The 24,501-nt window shown below is 44.9% G+C and overlaps 1 long non-coding RNA gene across 1 annotated transcript in view; it reads left to right on the top strand.

Annotated features, from left to right (window-relative positions):
- Window positions 1-1,664: 1,664 nt before the first annotated feature.
- LOC310668891 overlaps window positions 1,665-24,501 on the top strand; it is a 37,532-nt gene continuing 14,695 nt past the window's right edge. Inside the window, exons 1-2 of the long non-coding RNA XR_014506876.1 lie at window positions 1,665-1,704; window positions 9,997-10,093. This is a non-coding gene — a long non-coding RNA (uncharacterized lncRNA). The remainder of the gene's footprint in view (window positions 1,705-9,996; window positions 10,094-24,501) is intronic.

Genomic DNA, 24,501 nt, shown 5'->3' with positions numbered 1-24,501 from the left:
TCCCTCAGGGAATTCCCATCTGTGCACAATTGATTTTTTATTTATGGTTTGCACCGACGGTTTATATTTTTCCCTTTTTCTTAAAAGCCTTGATGGAACAATTTTATGAATGATTATGTCTGTTTCCTGAATTTTAAGTTTTGTCTTACTGCTAATTTGTAGTATTTTATCTCTAATATCCATATTCACAAAAGTTACCAGACAGTCCCCAGGCCAATTATTTGCTCTTGCAATTCTTGATCTGATTCTAAAGGCTCTCTTAATTTTGTTTTTCATTTCCTGCTCTTCTATTCCAATCCATTTGGCTAATTCTGATGATATTTTTTGCTCTATCACTTCATCTAGTTCTTCTGGAATAGATCTAAATCTCAATGTTTTTTCTCTTCTGTGCATTTCAGTCATAGAGATGGCATCTAGGACTGTCTCATGGGTTTCTTTCATATCTGCCAGCTCGCTCTTATTTTTTTCTGTTTCCCCTTTTTTCTCCTCTGTTCTCCTTCTGTACTTTTATTACCCCTTCCTCTAAACTTATCGTTTTCCCTTTTAATTCTTGTACAGTCTTTGTTATTTCCAAATTTTTAACCACCAGATCATTGATTTTAACCATCATTTCTAACACCATTTTTGCATTTTCCTCTATTTTTTGCCCCATCTTATCCAACTTTTGATCTGTTGATCCTGTATTGTTGTTCATCTCTTTCAGTTCTAGATATTCCTTTTATTTTGGGTACTCAGTATTATATTTTGTTATTTTTAATTAATATATATGTATGTGTATAAACATATAGAATGTGACACTCTCCCTTTCTTCTCCACAAAAATAAAGGCAGGTTCTGGACAATTGGTACAGATTAATGCACTGGCAAATTGGCAAAATGTTAAAGTTTGTGCGTCGTAAAGTCTGCTGCAATGGCACTGCAATAAATTTATTGCCACTCCGGCAAACTTCAATGGCGCCCACACTCTTCCACTCGTGCACTGCCACTCTTCTCAGTTGTCGGACGTTAGCACAGTTCACACGCAGCGTAAAATGGCTTTTTCTGTGTCTGCGTGGTGTCTTCAATAACTCAGCTCGACACCAGTGTTTCTATTCTATCACTCTTTATTTAGAAGCATACAAAAACAGAAAAGAAAAACCTACAGAATCTAGCTGCATGCTTGCAGCTTTCTGTCTCTAACAACACAAAACTACCTTGCTCACATTCCCAGACAGACTGCTCTCAGCAACCCCCAGAGAGCACAGATCAAAGGAAAATGCCCGGGTCATGTGAGCAGTGCACCCAGTTGATAAGAACGCTCCTGGAGTGTTAACTCTTCACTGTCCAGAACCACAACACTTCCAAGATTTGGCAGCTTTACTACCACTACTAGCAAGTGACAACCCTTCCTGGATGCAGTGTGTGTGTGTGTGTCTGTCTGTCTGTCTCAGTCTCTCTATAGTGAAAGTCTTGCTGGCCTTAGCAATTAAGAGTGACAAAAAGTTCAGTGGAATGTCAGAGGTGCCAGGAGGACTGCTGTGAGATGGGCAGCCCTCTCAGCCAAGGGCAGGAGGGGTACATGTTTATCTAGCAGAGCACTGAGCCCTTTGTGTTTCTTCCTACACAGCCTTCGCACGTCTGAAACCAGCTACCTGAATGAAGCCTTTTGCTTTTACTCTGCTATTTGCCAGAGGTCTTACTACTCCCAAGTCAACAAAGAAGACAGGTCAGGCCATGCCTCAGTCTTGTGAGTTTTTTGTAATTTAAAAATGAGAAGTGCTGGATTGTCAAACTTGTGTGACTTGGCAGCTGGTGGGCAGCCACTTTCTTTCTTTTTAATATAATTTTGTATTAGTTTTTTTAACATATCATTTTCAACAGTAATTAAACATACTTTTACATCTTATTCAAATTCTTGACTTCCATCAATCCTGTCTGAAAATTTTCCAATCTAATCTCTCAGTATGCATTTCGTATCCTCCCTATTAGATTTCAAACTCATAACCAATATCTCTATCTTTTTCTACTTTGTAACACTTTGTATATTTTTCCTTACAAAACATCTTGTAATCCTACTAGCGTAATTTGTTGATTACAGTTGCTCTTCAAATAATTCATATACTTCTTCCAATCTTCTGTAAATCTCTGGTCCCGCAGGTTTAGAATCCTTCCTGTCATTTTGTCCAGTTCTGCATAGTCCATTAATTTTGTCTGTCATTCTTCTTTCATCAGAATTTGTTCTTGTTTCCATTTCTGGGCTAATAATACTCTTGCCGCAGTTGTTGCATATAAAAACAATTTAACATCTTGCCTATTAATGTCCTGACCTATAATACCAAGTAAAAATGCTTCTGGTTTTTTTAAGAATGTGTATTTCAACATCTTTTTCATCTCATTATATATCATTTCCCGGAAGTTCTTTACTTTTTTACATTCCCACCACATATGATAAAATGTTCCTTCTTTTTCTTTACATTTCCAACATTTATTATTTGTCATACATTTTAGCTAATTTCACTGGTGTAATATACCATCTATACATCATTTTCATCATATTCTCTTTCAAAGCATTACAGGCTGTAAATTTTATCCTTTCCTTCCACAACCTTTCCCATTCTTCAAACTGTATATTATATCCAAAGTCTTTTGCCCAATGTATCATTACTGATTTCACTTCCTCATCTTTCAAATGCCATTCCAACAGTATTTTATACATTTTAGACATTGTTTTACATTCATTGTTTAATATTTCTATTTCAAATTTTGATTTTTTATCATCAAATCCTTTTTCCTTTAAATCCTCTTTATATATTTCATTGACTTGGCGATAGTGCAACCAATCATTTACATTTTTTTTAACCTGTTCATATGGTTTCATTTTCCATTTATTTCCTCCCCCCCCCCAACAATTTCTCATAGGTAACCCAATTTTTACTCATATTTATCCTTTTCACACTCATAGCTTCTAATGGGGATAACCACCATGGTGTTTTACGTTCTAGTAAGTTTTTATACCTGTCCCATACTTCATATAAAAATCTTTCAAATATGTGATTACCAAATCCTTTATGGATTTTTGTTTTATTATACCATAAATATGTGTGCCAACCAAATCTATTGTCATAGCCTTCCAAATCCAACAAATCTGTATTTCTTAACAGCATCCATTCCTTTAACCAACAGAGGCAAACCGCTTCATAATACAACTTCATAGTACAACTTCAAGTCTGGCAGGGCAAAGCCCTCTCTTTCTTTAACATCTGTTAACAATTTATATTGTATTCTCGGTTTCTTCCCCTGCCAGACATATCTTGAAATTGCTTTTTGCCATTCTTTAAAAGTTGCTGCCCCCTGGATTATTGGAATTGATTGAAACAAAAATAACATCTTTGGTAGCACATTCATTTTTATAGTTGAAATCCTTCCCCAAAATGATAATTTCATTCTTCCCCATATTTCCATGTCTCTCTTAATTCCATTCCACACCGGTGTATAGTTATTTTGAAATAAATCTATATTCATTGTGGTTAACCAGATTCCTAAATACTTAACTTTTTAAACTACTTCTATACCAATTTCCTGCTGCAACATATCAACCAAGTCTTGTTTCATATTTTTAACTAATATTTTAGTCTTGCTTTTGTTTAATTTAAAACCTGCTACTTGTCCAAATTGTTCTATTTCTTTAATAACTTCTTTGGCATTATTTAATGGTTCTTCTATAGTTAGTACCAAGTCGTCTGTGAAGGCTTTCACTTTATGTTCTTTCCGGCCAACTGAAATTTGTACTGATATGAATAATAACGGTGAAAGCGGACACCCTTGTCTTGTACCTTTCGTAATTTCAATATTTTCAGTTATTATATTATTTACTATCAATTTTGCTTTTTGATCAGAGTATATAGCTTTTATACCTTATATAGATAAATAAATATCCAAGTTACTTTCAATTTGGTCTCAGTAGTATCTCCAAGCTTCTGTGGTTTGGACCATTTAAAGTTAAAAAGAAAGGCTGCACTTCAGAGTTTTAATTTCTGCTACGCAGTTACTAAAACTGAAAGTAAAAGTTTTCAGGAGGTTCTCTTCCTGCAAAAGCAGAGATTCCAGACAGATCGCTAATATCCACAAACAGAGGCTTTCACCTCTTTTAAGTTTATTATATATAATCCTCTTCTCCAGCAAATGTGTTTACTTTAAAGCAATAAATTCCACAGTAGGGAACATCAAGCCTTTTCTGTTCCGTAAGAGCGTCCTGCTTCCCAATGCAATTCCCAGACAGGGCTGACCTCCCTTTTTTCCACCCCGCTGCATCCGAATTGTTTTTAAATTTAAAAGCCTTTTGTCTCTCACCAATTCAAATGTGGATTTCTTTTCCTTTGGAGTCGATCACTGTGCTGGGCAAGCTCGAGGCTGCACTTCTCGGGAGTAGAATATGGCGACCCCAAGCCGGCGTCTCGATCTCACCAACTCTCTCACTCCTAAAAGGAATGTTTTGTCTGGCGGAGAGACCGCTCTTCGACTCGCTGGGAACCTGCCCTCAGAATTTGCCTTCTGAGGTTTTTGGGGGCTTGCAGCGCCTATGCAACCCCCCCCCCGAGAAGCTGGATTCTCCCCTGAGGATTGAATCCCGCTTGCTTTCAGCTCTGTGAATCAACCGGAAGTCCGGTGGGCAGCCACTTTCAGTTCAGTTGGCATCCCTTGGCTACCTGTGTGTCTCCTCCCTTGAGGTGCAGGTGTTGGCAGGAGCAGGGATGGGGGAACCTGTGGCCCTCCAGATGTCATTAGACCGTAATGCCCATCAAGACCCAGCTGGGGGCTGGGGTGAAGGAGTTGCAGTTCAGCAGAATCTGAAGGGCTACAAGTTCCCTATCCCTGATTAGTCATAGGCAGCTGTTGAATGAAGGCCCAGGAGTAGGAGCCAAGTGAGTCAATCAAGGAAGAAGCCAAGAGTTTATGTGAGCCAGATCCAGGAGAAATCTATTATTATCCAAAACTGTACTACATGGGTACCTGTGGCTCTCCATTTGCTCTTAGACTCCAGATTATTATTTTTATTTCAAAGTTTGTATCCTGCTTTTCACCATCTAGATCTCAAAGCGGCTTACAACAATAAGCTATACCATATACATAATTTAAGAACTAAATTAAACCACCAAAAGAAACCTAAAGAATCTAAAAAGAAAAAAGAAAGTAATGCAAAACATCCGAGAAGCATTCAGGGTGCAATGGCCTCCTGAAACATAATGAGACCTTGCAGGCCAGCGGCTGAAGAAGGAGCCAAAAGGGTTTTCTTGTGTGTGTGATTCTTTGTGGCTAATTAGCTGCTCTCCCTGTACAAAGGTCAGAGGGGGCAGGGTTTCTGTTGAGGCAGGGGATTAGCTGTGGGAGGAGCTTATCAGACCTTGCAGGCCAGCGGCTGAAGAAGGAGCCAAAAGGGTTTTCTTGTGTGTGTGATTCTTTGTGGCTAATTAGCTGCTCTCCCTGTACAAAGGTCAGAGGGGGCAGGGATTCTGTTGAGGCAGGTGATTAGCTGTGGGAGGAGCTTATCAGACCTTGCAGGCCAGCGGCTGAAGAAGGAGCCAAAAGGGTTTTCTTGTGTGTGTGATTCTTTGTGGCTAATTAGCTGCTCTCCCTGTACAAAGGTCAGAGGGGGCAGGGTTTCTGTTGAGGCAGGGGATTAGCTGTGGGAGGAGCTTATCAGACCTTGCAGGCCAGCGGCGCGCGCCGCTAGGCGCGCGCAGTTTGATCCATCTTTTAGATTTAGGGGAGCTAGTCTCAAACGTTTGTTGGGGGAGACCTAGGTTTTTTGGGGGGGAGTTATTAGTCCTGTCTTCACACTTTTTATGATGCAGGACCGCTGTAGCCGCCCCCAACGACACGTTCTCAAGATGGAGGGGGAGGGAACAGCTGCAGTCGCCTGCAGTTCCTGCGCAATGCTTGCCATCTTGCCAAAGGTTGCAGGCAGCTTTACATGCAGCAATTGCATGTTGATTGCCCTCCTAAAAGACAAAGTCCAGCAACTGGAGGAACGTGTAGCTACACTCCAAAGAATTAGAGAGCTGGAGCTATTCTTGGAAGCAGCAGAGCACACCGTCTCCACCAAGGAGGAGACAGGAGACTCCCCTGGGAAGGAGGCTAGTTCACCAACACAGGAGCCCGATATGTGGAGAAACGTGACTCAAAGAAGTAGGAGGCCCAGGGTTCGCTCTGATTGTTTAGAAATACACAATCGCTTTCAGGTCCTCTCCCCTAGCATGGAAGACGAAGAGCAGACTCCATTTGAGGATCTCTCCCTCATTACAATCGATCAGGTATATGAAGATGAGCAGCAAAGTCAGTCCTCAGGGAATGTGCAGGCGACCTTGGAACGGACCGCTCATGGAAGAACCCCGACCAAACCTAAGAGGAGGCGTGTAGTGGTGATAGGGGATTCCCTACTGAGGGGAACAGAAGCAGTGATCTGTGGGCCTGACAAGATGTCTCGGGAAGTGTGCTGTCTCCCCGGGGCTAAGATCCAAGATGTAACTGAACGACTGCAAGGAATCATAAAACCCACTGACCCACTTCCTCTTGGTTCATGTGGGAACCAATGACACTGCAAGCAATAGCCTCCAGAAGATCAAAAGAGACTACGAGGCTCTGGGCAGGAAATTGAAGCAATTAAATGCACAAATCGTCATCTCATCTGTCCTCCCAGTTGAACGACGTGGCCCAGGGAGAGAGGGGAAAATAGTGGAAGTAAACAGCTGGCTTCGCAAATGGTGTAAACAGGAACGGTTTGGATTCTTAGATCACGGACTGCAGTTCCTTGAAGATGGACTTCTGGCAAGCGATGGGCTGCACCTCACAACGGTTGGGAGGAATGTTTTTGCCAAAAAACTCAGAAACCTCATCAGGAGGGCTTTAAACTGACTAATGTGGGGGAGGGAGACAGTGCTCCTGAAGGTAGGAGTCTATCAATTGATGAAGATGATCATCCAAATGTCATAGACCAAATGGAGCAAACAGCAAGCAGACCTAGTGGTGGGAGGAAAAAATCCTTAAATAAGAGACACGGGGGAATGACTAATGGACTTCAATGTCTGTACACTAATGCACAAAGCATGGGAAATAAACAAGATGAGCTTGAGCTCTTGGTACAGCAAACTAAATATGACATAATAGGCATCACTGAAACCTGGTGGGATAAGTCCCACGATTGGAATGTAATAATGGAGGGATACAATCTATTTCAGAGAAACAGACCAGACAAGAAAGGAGGAGGAGTGGCGTTATATGTCAGGGATGTGTATACCTGTGAAGAGATCCAAGATTTAGAACCTCAAAGCCAAAGTGAGAGCATTTGGGTCAAAATTAAGGGAGAGAAGAATAACAGTGACCTCATTGTGGGAGTTTACTATAGATCCCCAAGCCAAACGGAGGACATGGATGATGCCTTCCTGGAACAGATGGTCAAGCAAGCAAAAGGAAGGGAGATAGTAGTAATGGGGGACTTCAATTACCCGGATATTTGTTGGATGTCAAACTCAGCCAAGAGCATAAGGTCAAACAGATTCCTCACTGGCCTTGCAGACAACTTCATTGTCCAGAAAGTGGGAGAAGCAACAAGAGGAACAGCCATTTTCGATCTGGTCCTAACCAATGTTGATGACCTGGTTAATGGGGTAGAAGTGGAAGGATCATTAGGCGCAAGTGATCATGCTCTTCTGAAGTTTACTATACAACAGAAAGGAGCAGCCAAGCATACTAGGACTCAATTTCTTGACTTTAAGAAAGCCGACTTCATAAAACTTAGGGAAGTGCTGGGTGAGATCCCATGGACAGTAATACTAAAAGGAAAGGGAGTTCATGATGGCTGGGAGTTTGTTAAGAGGGAGATAGTAAAAGCACAACTTCAGGCAATACCAATGAGACGGAAACATGGAAGGTGCCTAAAGAAGCCAGGGTGGCTATCTAAAGAACTTTTAACTGAGTCAAGATTAAAAAAGGATGTGTACAAAAAATGGAAAAGGGGGGAAACCACCAAAGAGGAATTCAAACAAATAGCCAGCACGTGTAGACAAAAAGTCAGAAAAGCTAAAGCACAGAATGAACTCAGGCTTGCTAGAGAGGTTAAAAGCAACAAAAAAGGCTTTTATGGGTATGTTCGTAGCAAAAGGAAGAACAAAGAAACAGTGGGGTCACTCAGAGGAGAAGATGGTGAAATGCAAACAGGGGACACAGAAAGGGCTGAACTCCTCAATGCCTTCTTTGCCATCAAGTCCAACCCCCTGCCAAGCAGGAAACACCATCAGAGCACTCCTGACATATGGTTGTCAAGCCTCTGCTTTAAAGACCTCCAAAGAAGGAGACTCCACCACACTCCTTGGCAGCAAATTCCACTGTCGAACAGCTCTTACTGTCAGGAAGTTCTTCCTAATGTTTAGGTGGAATCTTCTTTCTTGTAGTTTGGATCCATTGCTCCGTGTCCGCTTCTCTGGAGCAGCAGAAAACAACCTTTCTCCCTCCTCTATGTGACATCCTTTTATATATCTGAACATGGCTATCATATCACCCCTTAACCTCCTCTTCTCCAGGCTAAACATGCCCAGCTCCCTTAGCCGTTCCTCATAAGGCATCGTTTCCAGGCCTTTGACCATTTTGGTTGCCCTCCTCTGGACACGTTCCAGTTTGTCAGTGTCCTTCTTGAACTGTGGTGCCCAGAACTGGACACAGTACTCCAGGTGAGGTCTGACCAGAGCAGAATACAGTGGCACTATTACTTCCCTTGATCTAGATGCTATACTCCTATTGATGCAGCCCAGAATTGCATTGGCTTTTTTAGCTGCCGCGTCACACTGTTGGCTCATGTCAAGTTTGTGGTCAACCAAGACTCCTAGATCCTTTTCACATGTACTGCTCTCAAGCCAGGTGTCACCCATCTTGTATTTGTGCCTCTCATTTTTTTTTGCCCAAGTGCAATACTTTACATTTCTCCCTGTTAAAGTTCATCTTGTTTGTTTTGGCCCAGTTCTCTAATCTGTCAAGGTCGTTTTGAAGTGTGATCCTGTCCTCTGGGGTGTTAGCCACCCCTCCCAGTTTGGTGTCATCTGCAAATTTGATCAGGATGCCCTTGAGTCCATCATCCAAGTCGTTGATAAAGATGTTGAATAAGACCGGGCCCAAGACAGAACCCTGTGGCACCCCACTAGTCACTCTTCTCCAGGTTGAAGAGGAACCATTGATGAGCACCCTTTGGGTTCGGTCAGTCAGCCAGTTACAAATCCACTGAGTGGTAGCATAGTCAAGACCGCATTTTACCAGCTTCTTTACAAGAATATCATGGGGCACCTTGTCAAATGCCTTGCTGAGATCAAGGTAGGCTACATCCACTGCGTTCCCTTCATCTACCAGGCTTGTAATTCTGTCAGAAAACGAGATCAGGTTAGTCTGATATGACTTATTTTTCAGAAATCCATGCTGACTATTGGTGATCACAGCATTCCTTTCTAGGTGCTCACAGACTGTTCGCTTAATGATCTTCTCCAGAATCTTCCCTGGTATTGATGTCAGACTGACTGGGCGGTAATTATTTGGGTCCTCTCTTTTCCCCTTTTTGAAAATAGGGACAACATTTGCCCTCCTCCAGTCTGCCGGGACTTCGCCTGTTCTCCAGGAATTCTCAAAGATGACTGCCAGTGGTTCTGAGATCACATCTGCCAGTTCTTTTAATACTCTTGGATGTAGTTCATCTGGCCCTGGAGACTTGAATACATCTAAACTAGCCAAGTATTCTTGTACTATCTCCTTAGTTATTCTGGGCTGTGTTTCCTCTGCTGAATCATTTGCTCCAAATTCTTCAGGTCGGGCATTGTTTTCTTTATCGGAGAAGACTGAGGCAAAGAAGGCATTGAGGAGTTCAGCCCTTTCTGTGTCCCCTGTTTGCATTTCACCATCTTCTCCTCTTCATTTGTCTTCCCATCTGCTAAATAATTTTCCCTTCTCCAATTTTATTTCCTCTTTTTTTCTTCCCTGCCAGGCCTGAATTGGTAGTTAAGAAGCTGCATTATTATGCAAGATTCATTGTGGTTTGCCTTTTACTGAACAAAATGGATGTCATCAAGGATCTTGTAAAGGTAAAACCAATAGTACCATTGTGATGTGTGTAGTTAAGACTTTGCACATGCTCCAAGGAGCTCGGAGCCTTGTATTAGCTTTGCAACGACCATGTGAGTGCATGTTAAGTTGAGGATGGCCAGAAAGCATTTGTGCCTCGCTTTTCCCCCACTGAAGCTCAGCGTTCTAATCACTATGCCACCTTGACTGTCCAATAGCAATTCCCAAATTCTGTGCAGTGAGAAATTAATGGAAGGGTCCTGGAATCTCAGGGTATCCACCCATGGAGGAGGCTGTTGTGTTGCTGTATGAATCATTGCCCTATTCTTGCCTCCTTCCAGTCAGCCCCTGCCTTGGTGCAGATTGTACTTTGGGTATAAAGTGCAGTTGGATTACTCCCATCTGGAAACCAATGTCCCCACTGTGGAAGGACATGTGGATCCAGAATTGGCCTCCACAGTCACTTATGGACTCACTGTTAAAACCGTGTTTATGGAAGTCAATCTTACTCGGCTACAAGTGATTGCCAAAGAAGAAAGAAGAAGAAGCCTCAGAACTGCCCACTCTTAGGATTAAATGGCTTTTCTGGGCTTTCTTCTTTTTCCAATCAGGTTTTTGGCTGCTCTCTCCCTCTCAGTTTTTCCTCTTTCACAGGGTTGTTACGAAAGTTGTGCGAGTACAATAGTGCATGCAGAAACATCGGAGAGTGGGGTAATGATTCTGGTATACTGTAAAGGCGTAAACCTCTCCAGGTGTAAGAGTGAAACAGCAGTGCTTCCATTATTAATTTGAAGTGGTGAAGTTTGTCTTGCCTGTATAAAAAGAATATCGGGCACAGTATTCTATGACAGGGTCTGGTCTGCAAGCTTCATTCAGGTGGCCCACAGCTTGTCTGCAGGAGAAGCAGTTGTGAATGGAGGGTGCAACTTACTGCTCTGTTGTTCTCAGAACTCAGCAGTTCACCTGGAAGCCAGGTGGTATGGACCTGAAGTGATGGAGGGAGGAGGCACTTGAAAGGAGTGGAAAGCAGTGGATTTAATAGAAGGCTGGATTTAAGGAGTTAATTCTTGAGTAAATTAAAAATCATCTAGCATAGTGCATTATTATTATGGTTATTGTTACATTTATACCCACAGTTCCTCCAAGGAGTTCAAGGTGGTGTACATATTTCTTCCTCTCTCAATTTTATCCTCACAACAGCCTTGTAGGTTAGACTAAGAGACTATGACTGGTCCAAGGTCACCCAGTGAGCTTTGTGGTCAAGTGGGGCCTAGAACTCTGGTCTCCCATGTCTTAGTCTAGCACTCTAACTGCTACACCACACTGGCTCTGCATTACAATAGCTACACAGTAATTAAGTGATCTGCCAACACTGTTGGGATCTCCGCTCGGCCAAGCTGATAAAGCTGCCTTCAAAGCTTTGGCGCCATCTAGTGGTTGCACTGCATTCTGGGATGACATCTGTGAGGACTCCCCCTTGGTGATGCATCTAGCACTACGCCGATCCGCTTCATTCAACACCACAGCAGTAACATGCTCTACTGTTAGCTGAGCAGTAGGCAAAACAGCAAGCTGGCTGGCAATTGCTTCCCAACTTAAACCCAAAGAATGTAGAATCATGAAGGAATACACAGCCTCTGGAAAGGTGATTCCACGCTGTTGCAACTCATGCCTGAGATTCTGCATTTCCATGAGGTGAGCACGTACGTTTGCTCCATCTGCAAGTGCCATATCATGCAACTTGGCATAAAAGAACAAAGAAGCTCCCGTGTTTGTTCTTAAATGTGACTGTTGGAGACTGTCCCACATCTCTTTGGCTGAGGCCTTGTTATGCAAAAGACATAACTCTTCAGGGGACACAATAAGCGTCAGAGTTCCCCTTGCTTTGGAATCCTTAGCCTCCCATTCTGCGGTTACTGGAGCTGGGGGAGGGGGGCATCTGTTATCACATTAAACAGACCCTCTTTTCTTAGCAGAGCTTCTGCATACTGCACCCAGTCCTGATAATTACCTTTGGAGAGCTTAGGAATTCCCAACGCAAAATGAAGAGCCTCCTGTACTTTTGGATTAGCCATCTTGTGTCTTTTTACAAGCAGCTGCATTCCAAAAGCACACTCATGAGACTTTTGCTTTCCTGCCGCAGCCGGTCAGTGCTCTGGCTAAAAGTTCAAAGTCCACCCTTATTGCCATTAATTAGGGACTGGCAGGCTTCCCGGGGGAATGAGCACATTGTTGTTGTTGTTGTTGTTTAGTCGTTTAGTCGTGTCCGACTCTTCGTGACCCCATGGACCAGAGCACGGCAGGTACTCCTGTCTTCCACTGCCTCCCGCAGTTTGGTCAGACTCATGTTTGTAGCTTCGAGAACACTGTCCAACCATCTCGTCCTCTGTCGCCCCCTTCTTCTTGTGCCTTTTATCTTTCCCAACATCAGGGTCTTTTCCAGGGAGTCTTCTCTTCTCATGAGGTGGCCAAAGTATTGGAGCCTCAGCTTCACAACCTGTCCTTCCAGTGAGCACTCAGGGCTGATTTCCTTAAGAATGGATGCATTTGATCTTCTTGCAGTCCATGGGACTCTCAAGAGTCTCCTCCAGCACCATAATTCAAAAGCATCAATTCTTCGGCCATCAGCCTTCTTTATGGTCCAGCTCTCACTTCCATACATCACTACTGGGAAAACCATGGCTTTAACTATACGGATCTTTGTTGGCAGGGTGATGTCTCTGCTTTTTAAGATGCTGTCTAGGTTTGCCATCACCTTTCTCCCAAGGAGCAGGCGTCTTTTAATTTCGTGACTGCTGTCACCATCTGCAGTGATCATGGAGCCCAAGAAAGTAAAATCTCTCACTGCCTCCATTTCTTCCCCTTCTATTTGCCAGGAGGTGATGGGACCAGTGGCCATGATCTTCGTTTTTTTGATGTTGAGCTTCAGACCATATTTTGCGCTCTCCTCTTTCACCCTCAATAAAAGGTTCTTTAATTCCTCCTCACTTTCTGCCATCAAGGTTGTGTCATCTGCATATCTGAGGTTGTTGATATTTCTTCCGGCGATCTTAATTCCGGCTTGGGATTCATCCAGCCCAGCCTTTCGCATGATGAATTCTGCATATAAGTTAAATAAGCAGGGAGACAATATACAGCCTTGCCGTACTCCTTTCCCAATTTTGAACCAATCAGTTGTTCCATATCCAGTTCTAACTGTAGCTTCTTGTCCCACATAGAGATTTCTCAGGAGACAGATGAGGTGATCAGGCACTCCCATTTCTTTAAGAACATGCCATAGTTTGCTGTGATCAACACAGTCAAAGGCTTTTGCATAGTCAATGAAGCAGAAGTAGATGTCTTTCTGGAACTCTCTGGCTTTCTCCATAATCCAGCGCATGTTTGCAATTTGGTCTCTGGTTCCTCTGCCTCTTCTAAATCCAGCTTGCACTTCTGGGAATTCTCAGTCCACCTACTGCTTAAGCCTGCCTTGTAGAATTTTAAGCATAACCTTGCTAGCGTGTGAAATGAGTGCAATTGTGCGGTAGTTGGTGCATTCTTTGGCACTGCCCTTCTTTGGGATTCGGATGTAGACTGATCTTCTCCAATTCTTTGGCCACTGCTGAGTTTTCCAAACTTGCTGGCATATTGAGTGTAGCACCTTAACAGCACCATCTTTTAAAATTTTAAATAGTTCAGCTGGAATATCATCACTTCCACTGGCCTTGTGGCCTTGAGCACATACCTCTCATCAATCGTCTTGACACGCAGAGAAGATAAGAGCTGCATTCCATTATTCAGGGCTCGGAACCAAAAATGTTGGGATCTTCGCTCGGCCAAGCTGATAAAGCTCATTTTGCTCTGGCCGAGTCCTTCGTAATCGCCTCCCGACGGGATTAACGACCTGAGCCTTTGATGAAGCCCCAGGCACATTCCTATCCAGCAGAGAATCAAAGCAGCATGCGAAAGTGATGATAGGTTTGGGCTACATGGCTAAAGAGTTTGTTTCTTACTACGCAGACTGAAAACACATCCTCTCTCTGTGAAAGCAGAGAGCAACTGAACAACAAAGGAACAGGAAACCACTAACGTCACATCCATCTCCCATGAGACTTCCAACAGTATGGAATGTGTGGAATGTAAACAGAGTCTTGTGACTCCAAAGCACTGCTCAGTGGCAAACAGAAACTAACAAACACCCATAGCACTTTCCAAGTAGTTGCGGGTGGGAGCAGTGGAAGTTTGGGAACCACTGCTCTGTGAGAACAGTTGCACATTTGAGAATATGATAGCTCACAGCTGAGATGCATAATATGGTGAACGAAGACGGATCAGAGAAGATCAGACCAAAGAATACACAGAGCCTTTGAAAAAAATACTGATCAAGATCTGCCTGAATATGAGAGTAGAATGGTAAAGTGAGAGGTAGCAGATAATGAAATGGAAAGGACCTTCACACAGGTGGCTGGAGGAGTGGAACAGACAAATGATTAAGTTGTGATCCTGGAGGAGGGGAATGAAACCATTAACAGACATTAAGAAACATCTTGAGATGGCAGAGATAGAGCTGAGAGAAATGATCCTGTGTACAAGGTGGAGTGAATTCAGAGGAAAAAACTACCAAGCCTGTGCCAATTCTCTGGGGGGGGGGGGTGGAAGAAGAGGAAATGGAAGGAACTTTTTTCCAAATTAGGACGGAAAATCATGGCCAACAGGAAATGGGATTGGAAGAGATGGAACTGGGTACAAATTAATGAATATACAACAAGTGGATAACTATGGATTATTATCCTTATAATGGATGTTGGTTTTTTATTTTTGCTTTTGAGATAAGGTCCACATACCGGATTAGAAGAAGACTATTCTAGGCATGTAGTGATAATAACAACTGGGGAGCCCCTTTTGGACTTTTTTGTGGAAATGAGAATGAACTTGGGGTGTCTGGGGTTGAAGATTGGGAAAACATCGTCTAGCTGAATGAGAAACAGCTGGATATAATCATGGAATACAGCTAGATACTAGCATTGAGAGCCAGTGTGGTGTAGTGCTTAGGAGCGGTAGACTCGTAATCTGGTGAAACAGGTTCGTGTCTCCGCTCCTCCACATGTAGCTGCTGCGTGACCTTGGGCTAGTCACACTTCTTTGAAGTCTCTCAGCCCCACTCACTGTTGGCATGCAACCAAGGAAATGGGGGCAATTGGCAGCCCCCCCCCCCAGCTAGCGCCAGCCCACCGGCCAGTATGCCGGGTGATCTCCAGTCCTTGTTGCAGCATCTGCGACCCAAGCTTCAAAAGCTGGGGCATGCAACTCAGCAAGGGGTGCTGGCTCTCCCTAACACCCACGCTTTCCAAGCTTGCTGCTCTGTGGGGTGTGGACCCACATGTCAGAACCAAAGATTCTCATGTGTTTGATGTAGGGTTTCTTACCAAACATCTTCTCATAGGGAGTACAGCCAATAGGTGAAGACAATCTCCTGTTATACATGTAAACAAAATCAGAGAGTGACTCTGGCCAATATTGCTCAGGAAGATTGGCATCATGCAACAAGGTTTTTAGGTCTTGCAGCAAAGTTTGATCGCCCTTTCACAAAGTCCATTCTCCCAGGAAGACCTAGGACTTGAGAGGTCATGCTACATTCCCTTCTCAGTCGGAAAAGCTTCAAACTGCTGAGAAGTGAATTCACCGCCTCGGTCAGTAAACAAACAACACAGATGTCTGCCGTGGGCATTTTCCAACCAAGCACAGAATGCCTTGAACCTAGAAACTCTTCTGATTTCTGCTTCAGCACGAACACATGAATGTACCCGGAAAAAGAATCAATTAAAACCATGAAGTACCTTGCACTACCCAAAGAGAGTGCAAGTGGACCAACCAGGTCTGCGTGGACTAGCTGATAGGGGTTAGAAGTCTGCCTGCTAGACACTTTGCCTTTGGGTGCAACCTTAACTTTGTGTTCTGCACAAGAGACACATTTCATTTAATACCTGCAGAGTTTGATGGTTAAACCCTGAACCTTCTCTGGCATCTTGGCTAGCGCTTGCCATCCCAGGTGACCAATTATTCGATGGTGTGTATGAATACAATCTAAATGAAGAACTTTGTTAGTTTGTGCAACACAGCAAGATTCAACATTAGGCACATTAACACCAGTGTCATCATAAGTTATCAAGAACAATCCATCTACAAAACTAGCATGCAAGATGTCCTCATTGTTCTTCCTGATGACACAGATCCCCTTCTTGAAGGAAATTTCAAGGTCTTGCTCAGTCAGCTGTGGGATACTGAGCAAATTATCTGCCTAGTCAGGAACATACAGTACTTTACTGATGGTGGTGTGTAAACTTGCCAGCTTCACTGTTCCAATCTCAGCAACCCGCAAAGTCTTATCATCAACCTGTTGAATTGTTCCATCCTGTGGCATAAAGGAGATAAACAAGTGTCTGTCCCTCGCAATGTGCTGCGACGTGCCTGAATCCACAACAAATCGGGCTTTGGCTTTTGCAGAAGCAGTGCTAGCAACCAAAGCCTTGTTCTGCACTGTTTTGGGCTTTTGGCCCCCGTTCTTCCGGCCATCTGCAGACTTTTTCCTCTGTTTACCTTTTGCCTTTGGACAATCCTGCTGGATTTGACCTTGGTTCCCACAGAACAGGCACTTCACAGCTGCCAACTCCTTAGCTCCCCCCTGGTGGCTGCAATGTGTTGGGATACTGCCAGGGAGACAAAGTCCATCTTGACCCCCATGTCGTCTCCGGACGTCCATCAATCTCCCATAGACACGCAGTATCAGCAATTAGCGACAGGAGCTCCAGAAATAGCTTGCCAAAGGTCCAGAGCTCTTGCACACTCTATCAGCAGAGTTCACACAGCAAAAGATGCACCCAGGAGAGCATGATTTACAAGTTTATTCAGCGTTGATCAGAACAAAGAAAATCCATGACTGCCTGCTAGAGATGTCTGGCAGTGAGAGAGAAACGAAAGCAAAAGACGCAACAGAAACATCCTGTGAGACAGGAAATACGCAGGCTGTGACACAAACATCCTGCTCCTTTTTAAGGTGGAACGGAAATATCCTAACATCCACTCCCTTTCCGTGTAACCTGTAGTACCTGTGGTTCAACCCAATTGCAACCTTTGAGCATAAACCTTAAGTTGTTCTCTGTTAACAACTTTCAACAACAGATCAGCAGGAATTTCATTTCCTGGCATGTAGGACACCTGAATAAGTCCTTTCTGAATACACTCTCTTGCACGATGTAGCTTAATCTGCAAGTACTTGGTTCTTTGCTTGCAACTCTCTGAGTTCAGCAAAGCCAAACAGGATCTATTGTCTTGATACACTTGTATAGGACATTTCACAGAAACTCTGATGTCCTTAAACAGTTGCATCAACCATTCACAATCCATGAGTGAAAATGACAGAGCATTGAGTTCTGCTTCACAGGAACTTAGGCTCACTGTTGTCTGCTTTTTGCACATCCAGTCAAACAGACAGTGGTTGTACATGTAGCATACTCCAGAAGTGCTTGTACCATCTGTGGTGTCACTTCCAAAACTTGCATCTGCAAAGATTTCAAGACCTCCAGTCTTCTGACTGGTGAACCTCAGCCTGTAGTGCATAGTCCCTTTCAAATAGCGGGCTATGCGCTTCAGAGCTTTCCAATCCTGAACAGTAGGATTATTAGCATGTCTGCTTAGCAGGTTAGTGCTTACAGCTATGTCAGGTCTTGAGCATCTAGCAATGAAATTCATCTTGCCTAGAATGCATCTGTACAGCGTTGTGTCAGAAAACGCTTCAGCAGTACTATCTACCTGGTAACCTGTCACCATCGGTGTGTCTGCTGGGTTTGCATCAACCAAATTCAACCTGGTTAATACATCAGCAATTTTCTGTGTTTGGTGTACCAGAAAATTACCTGCTTGGTGCCTCTCCACCTGCAGAGAAAGATAGTTGGATACCTCACCAAGATCCTTCACGTCAAAGTGCTCCTTCAGTTGAGCTAGGGTGCTTTGGTACAAAGCCTGATTCTTCCAAAACATCAGAAGATCATCAACAAAACATAAACAATACAGTTTGTTTTGTCCCTCCTCCTTGACAAACACACACGGATCAGCTTTGCCCTGGTGAAAACCTAGAGAAAGCAATGTCTCAGTGAGTTTTGTGTTCCAACACCTGGCACTCTGCTTGAGACCATATAAGGATTTCCGCAGTTTGCAGACCATTCCCTTCTGTATCTGTATTCCATTAGGTGGAAGCATATACAGCTCCTCCCCCAAAATGCCGTACAAAAAAGCTGTATTAATGTCATGATGGGAAACATGCAGTTTCTCCTCTGCAGCAATCTTGAGCATCAGTCGAATGCTCTCATATTTGACTGTGGGTGAGTAGGTCTCGTGGTAATCCTGTCCTGGTACCTGTGAAAAACCTCTGGCAACCAATCTGGCTTTGTGTCTGACAACCTTGCCATTCTGGTCTGTCTTAGCCTTGAAGACCCATTTGCTGCCAACCAGTCTCATTCCTGGGACTACCGGTACCAATTCCCAAGTTTGGTTCCTGTTCAAGGAATCAACTTCAGCCTTCATGGCATCAAGCCAAGGCTCAGCATCTTTAGAGGTTAACTCCTGAACCTCTTTGAAGCTTGAAGGTTCCCATACCTTCTCTGAGCTACTAAGAACAGCAGTTGCCGTTTTAGCAAACTCATCAGCAAATCTCTTTGGAGGTCTGCCCTTGGTCGCCCTTTCAGATCTGCGTACTAGACGCAAGTCTTTTGGACTCATCTCCTCCTTCTTGGGAGAAAAGTGACCAATGGTGAACAGTGGTTCTTCCAGTTCATTGTCAGACGCATCAGATGGTCTGACTGAGGCCTTTGCGCTCTTGTAGTCTGCTGTGTCATCACTGTCACTGACACCAGCAGCAGCGCCGCCCACTGAACTGGAATCCAAACTCTGATCATCGTCCTCATCATCATCCTCAGCTTCCTCAGCTTCCTTAGCATCACCTGCTTTTTTCACATCACCTTCATCCTCCTCTGGGTAACTCTGGAAAATTCCCACATTTTCCCCTCACTTAGGATTGTACTTGTCAGGGGTTCAGGAGCAGAGGCACAGGAGAGGGAGGAAATGGAGAGCGAAGGGGAGGAGTCCGAAGGAAATGTCAGCGATGACAGCGATCCGAGGTCTCTGAGTCTGTCCAGTGAATCAGAGGATTCACAAAAAGGGGCTCCCATGGTCAGGGCAAGGGGAGTACCCAGGGGGGCACTTCAGGGAGAAGGGGCCAGAGGGGACTCAGAGAGCAGCAGCTGGAAATCTGGACCAGCGTCCACACCAGAGGGAAGTAGGGGGGAGGAGTCCCAGGCATCGGGATCAGGCGGCGCGCTACTAGCGGGAGAACATGAGGCAGGATTGACCACGCCTCCGTCAGGGAGCGAGGAAACGGTTAAGAGGAAGGTTAAACGCGCGCGCGCGCCAAGTTCAAATGTACAGGAAGGCGGCACAGTTGGCAGCCCGGGTAGGGAGCCAAGTCCTAAAGCCCGCCGAAGAGAGCGGGAGGAGTCAGGAGGGTCAACGTCTGCGTCAGAGGAGACCAGAGGAGAAAGGAGAGAAGGGAGAGGTGGGGTAAGATTAGAGTCTTAAACTGGTGTACAGGGGGCGGAGATTCAGACGGAGCTTCGCCGGTCTAGACTCTAGACGTAGAGCTGGGGCGCTGAGGCTTGGAAATGGAAACTATTCTTCAATAAAGACTTTGATACTTTACTACCGGCTAGCGTTGGTCCTTTGTGAGCTGGGACCAGGAGCCAGCTCTGACAGTACTCAACACTCCTTGTGAACTTAATGGACTTAGAGTCAGTCATCCATACCCTGTATGCTCCTTTTTCGTACCCCATGAACAAACCATGTGTCCCACGCTTCCCAAGCTTGTTGCTTTGTGGGGTGTGTACCCACATGTCAGAACCAAAGATTCTCATGTGCTTGACATTCGGTTTCTTACCAAACATCTTCTCGTAGGGAGTACAACCAATAGGTGATGACAGTCTGCGATTAAAAGTGTAAACAAACGTCGACGGAGCCTCCCCCCAAAACTTATCAGGGAGATTGGCATCATGCAACATTGTTTTCAGTCCTTGCAGCAATGTTTGATTTGCTCGCTCCGCAAGCCCATTCATCCATGGAGATCTAGGCGTTGACAAGTCATGCTGAATTCCCTTCTCAGTCAGAAAAGCTTCAAACTGCTGAGAAGTGAATTCCCCGCCTCGATCAGTAAAGAGACAGCCGATACGTTTACTGTGAGCATTCTCCAACCAAGCACAGAATGCCTTGAACCTAGGAAACGCTTGAGATTTCTGCTCAAGCATAAACACATGAATGTACCTGGAAAAGGAATCAATTAGAACCATGAAGTACCTTGCTCCACCCAAAGAGGGCGCAAGAGGACCAACCAGGTCTGCGTGAACTAGCTGGTAGGGTTTGGAAGCCTGCCTGCTAGACTCCTTGCCTTTTGGAGCAACCTTCACCTTGTTCTCTGCACAAGATACACATTTCATGTGAAACTTACAGGGTTTGATGTTCAAACCCTCAACCAGTCCAGGCATCTTGGCCAGCGCCTGCCAAGACATGTGACAAAATCTTCTGTGTGCTTCATGAACACAACCTGCATGAAGAACCTTGTTAGTTTGTGCAACACAACAAGAATCGACATTTGACACATCAACAGCATTGTCATCTTAAGTTATACAGAACAAGCCATCCATAAACTTTGCATGCAAAATGTCCTCTTTGCCTTTCCTGATGACACAGCCGCTCCTCTTGAAGGAAACCTGAAAACCACGCCCAATCAGCTGTGGGACACTGAGCAAATTGTTCACAGCACCTGGAACATAAAGTACATTTTTGATGGTCGTGCGCAGACTTGCAAGTTTCACAGTCCCTTCTCCTGCGATCCGCAACGTCCTTCCATCAGCCAGGTGGACCTCACCATCTTGAGGTTTGAAGGAGATAAACAGATGCTTATCTTTCGTCAAATGCTGGGTCGCAGCAGAATCAACAACAAATCTGGGCTGGGCCTTTGGAGCAGCTTTTCTGGCAAGCAAAACCTTGTTTTCAACCGGCGTGGGCTTAAACTGCTTGCCCCCCTGCTCCTGGCCATGAGACTTGCCTTTAGCCTTTGGTGAAGCTGTGCCAGCAAACAAAGCCTTGTTTTCCACTGGCATGGGCTCTTCACCCCCCCCTTCTGCTTCTGGCCATCTGCTGGCTTCTGACTCTGTTTACCTCTGGCCTTCCAGCCTCTGCAAAGACGATGACCTTGGTTCCCACGGGAAACAGAGCTCTCAGCTGCCGACTCCTTGGCTCCCCCTGGAGGCTGGAATGCTGCTTGGGATGACATCACAGTCAGCTCCCCCTGCAGCTTGCAACCGGTGCCCTCGGCATCCCTGCATTCACTTGCATTCCGGGAAACAGCCAGGACCTCCGATGCAGTCAAACTCTGGGCTGGGATGACTGGCAGATGGGCCAGCTTCAAAGCATTCCACATCCCACGAGCAGTGGTGTTGCCAGCTAGCGTGGCAATTTCCTCCAGAGAGACGGACAAGACTATTATGTCAATGGCCCTTGAATCTTGGGTCTTCCATCTCTCTGTCAGAGGAACTGGAGGGGCCTCACTCACAGTATGCCACACTCCAAACTGTCGAAGTAAACCCTGACACCACACAGCCCAGGCCTCATAATTTTGCCGATTTAGCTTTGGGCACTCAGCAGCTTCAGAAGCAGCTTGAGAAGCTTGGAAAAACTCCATCCCAGATTTTCACTTTAGCCAAGCCCCTTTTCACTTCAGAGGCTTCTTATCTTGGCTGCCCATAAATCACGAAGCCTTTGGCTCGACTCCCAGGCCAATTAAGCCAGCCGGACATCAAAGGCACTTTGCCGCGGCAACGAAAAGCCTCACTTGCTTTTGCTTTTGCCACATACCTTAGCAGTCTGCCGCAGTCTTACTCTCCTGTAAGTGCTGTTTATCTGGGCCCGAAACCTGTTGTTGGGATACTGCCAGGGAGACAAAGTCCATCTTGACCCCCATGTCGTCTCCGGACGTCCATCAATCTCCCATAGACACGCAGTATCAGCAATTAGCGACAGGAGCTCCAGAAATAGCTTGCCAAAGGTCCAGAGCTCTTGCACACTCTATCAGCAGAGTTCACACAGCAAAAGATGCACCCAGGAGTGTTCAGTTTCTGTTAATTGATTCTCATGGAAAACTTACAGATTCTGGCTTCACACAATTAACTCAAGGCAGTGTCAATTTACTCTTGGCAGAAAGCCAAGGTCTGCTTGACCTAGAAACTACTTACTCTGATTGGTTAACGACCAGCACTCAACTCTGTTATCTAGGAATGCTAGCACAGTTTGGTGTGTTAGGAGTAGGAGTGCTGTGTATGGTTAGGAGAGAGAGAGAGAAAGAAAGGATTTATTTTGCTTTGTTTTGTATGCAGAAACTCTGCTGGTTTCTTTTCCCTTTTAATAAATCCTGTAAATAGTTATTCTGAGTCTAGCTGACTAGTCATTTCCACCTCAACTAGCTTTTTCGCTGTGCAGGAAAACTCTGCTACGTTTGGGCTAAAGCCATTAGAGCTATGCCTGACACTTCAAAGTTCCATGAGGTTATGGGTATTGTGCTGCCAGCCTGAGTTGTGGTGGTGTCAGCATCAACGGTGTTGGTTCCAGTAGTTCCAGAAGTTGTTGTTCCTGTTGGTGCAGCAGATGGACACTGGCTGGTTCCTGACTGTTGTGAGCTGGTGACGCAGTGGACACAAGGACAACAGACGCAGCGTGTGAATGCTGGTTGCTGTGGTTCCTGTTTTCTCTCTCGGTGGTCGTGAGTAGCTGGTTCCGGGTTCCAGGGACATCACTCTCAAGATGGCCTCACAACCAGTTCAGATGGCTTTTGAGCGTCTGAATGACTCCAATTACTTGCTGTGGTCGGAACGCATGCAGGCAGTGCTGCAGAGGGATCGTCTCTGGCAAGTGGTGAGTAAGTGTCCTGCGAAGCCTGATGATGAAGACCTTGATAAAGATCAAAGAGCAAGGGCCACAATTGTCTTGGGGCTGGAAGATTCCCAGTTGCCGTATGTGAGGGGAATCAAGACAGCTAGAGGTGTGTGGCAAGCACTTAAAGAACTCCATGTGCGTGAGACAGCGGTTTCCAAGCTGTCCATTCGCAAGGCATTGTACAAGGCAATGTTACAGCCTGGGGTTACAATGCAGGAACACCTACACAGTTTACAGTTAAAGTTTACTGCGCTACAGGAAAGAGACTGTGCGTTAGACCAGCAGGAGAAGGTGGCTATTATTTTGAGTTCTCTCCCGGAAAGCTGGGATAATTTAGTTTTGTCTCTAGAAGGTTTACAGGAGCGTGATTTATCAGTCAGTTATGTCACTGGGCGTTTGATTGAAGAATGGCAGAAGAGGCAAGAAAGGTCGTTTGCTGCAGAGGCTTCTACAGGCGGGCGGTTTGGAAGGAGTTCTCATGCCGTGCCAGAGGTGACGCAAAAGCAGCGTACCGGTGAGGAGTCAGCGTTTGCTGTTAGGCGTTGTTTCCGCTGTGGGTCTTCAGCGCATCTAAAACAACAATGTCCGGAGTTGGTCAAGTCTCAGTGGCCGGTGCAGGAGCAGAGACGAGATCAGCAGCAGCAGCAGCGTAAAAAGAAATTCTTCAAACGAAAACAGTCAGCTCAGCTGGTGACCGCAGAGGTCAAGATTGCTGATGAGAAACAAGCTGTCTGGGTGGTCGATTCGGGAGCGTCTCGGCACATCGTAAATTCAGATGAATTGTTTGTTTCCAAGAACTCAGCACAGCGCAGCCAGGTGACTCTAGCAGACGGAAGTACTTCCGAAGTGATTTCGGGGGGTGCAGTTTTTGTTCCTTGTCTTCGTGAATGCCTGCAAAATGTACTTTGTGTACCTTCATTAAGGAGCAATCTGATGTCTGTAGATTGTTTGCTAAAAGCTGGGTTTAAAGTGTATTTTGAAGGAGACAGTTGCATTATTAAGAAGGCTGGTGAGATTTTAGGCACTGCTAAGTCAGAGGGAGGCTTGTTTTGGCTTAAAGCAGGATCTCAAGTTGCAGCAGTAGTCAGTAAATCTCAGCCTGCAGTGAATAACAAAGCTATACATGACAACTGTGTGCACTTATTGCATAGGAAAATGGGGCATGCTGGCTGGAAAAGTGTACTAAAAATGTCTGAATTGGCTGATGGGGGTAATTTAAAGAGTTGTAACAAGTACCTTGATTGTAATGTTTGTAAAAAGGTTAAAACCCACAGAGTCTCTTACCCCAGAAGTGACAGAGTTAGTGAGTCACCGCTACAGCTGGTTCACATGGACGTAATTGGTCCATTTCCTGTAAGCAGGGGTGGATCGCGTTTTTCATTAACAATTGTGGATGACGCCACACGTTACTCTTGGG

This window comes from Podarcis tiliguerta, assembly GCF_965153285.1.
Source record: "Podarcis tiliguerta genome assembly, chromosome: W".
In the NCBI taxonomy this organism is placed as follows: domain Eukaryota; kingdom Metazoa; phylum Chordata; class Lepidosauria; order Squamata; family Lacertidae; genus Podarcis; species Podarcis tiliguerta.
The sequence above is the reverse complement of the archived record's forward strand: the minus strand, read 5'-3'. Positions and strand labels throughout refer to the sequence as shown.